The sequence below is a fragment of the Petromyzon marinus genome, chromosome 42, assembly GCF_048934315.1.
Source record: "Petromyzon marinus isolate PM22_M1 ecotype Great Lakes invasive population chromosome 42, UKy_Petmar_22M1.pri1.0, whole genome shotgun sequence".
Lineage (NCBI taxonomy): Eukaryota > Metazoa > Chordata > Hyperoartia > Petromyzontiformes > Petromyzontidae > Petromyzon > Petromyzon marinus.
Window position 1 is genome coordinate 2,499,963 of NC_133708.1, and position 1,337 is coordinate 2,501,299.

Below are 1,337 nucleotides of genomic sequence, written 5' to 3' on the forward strand. Positions count from 1 at the left end.
TACACTCCCACAATTACCATCATATACAACTAATACACCCCACAATCACCATCATATACAACTACTACACCTCCACAATTACCATCATATACAACTACTACACTCCACAATCACCATCATATACAACTACTACACTCCACAATCACCATCATATACAACTACTACACTCCACAATTACCATCATATACAACTACTACACTCCACAATCACCATCATATACAACTACTACACTCCACAATTACCATCATATACAACTACTACACTCCACAATTACCATCATATACAACTACTACACTCCACAATCACCATCATATACAACTACTACACTCCACAATTACCATCATAACAACTACTACACTCCACAATTACCATCATATACAACTACTACTCTCCACAATTACCATTCTATACAACTACTACACTCCACAATTACCATTCTATACAACTATTACACTCCACAATTACCATTCTATACAACTACTACACTCCACAATTACCATCATATACAACTACTACACTCCACAAATTACCATCATATACAACTAATACACCCCACAATCACCATCATATACAACTACTACACTCCACAATTACCATCATATACAACTACTACACTCCACAATTACCATCATATACAACTACTACACTCCACAATCACCATTCTATACAACTACTACACTCCACAATTACCATTCTATACAACTACTACACTCCACAATTACCATTCTATACAACTACTACACTCCACAATTACCATTATATACAACTATTACACTCCACAATTACCATTATATATAACTATTACACTCCACAATTACCATTTTATACAACTACTACACTCCACAATTACCATCATATACAACTACTACACTCCACAGTTACCATCATATACAACTACTACACTCCACAATCACCATCACATACAACTACTACACTCCACAATTACCATCATATACAACTACTACACTCCACAATTACCATCATATACAACTATTACACTCCACAATCACCATCATATACAACTACCACACTCCAAAATTACCATCATATACAACTACTACACTCCACAATTACCATTATATACAACTACTACACTCCACAATTACCATTCTATACAACTACTACACCACACAATTACCATTCTATACAACTACTAAACACTCCACAATAACCATTCTATACAACTATACCATTCTATACAACTACTACACTCCACAATTACCATCATATACAACTACTACACTCCACAATTACCATTCTATACAACTACTACACTCCACAATTACCATTCTATACAACTACTATACTCCACAATTACCATTCTATACAACTACTAC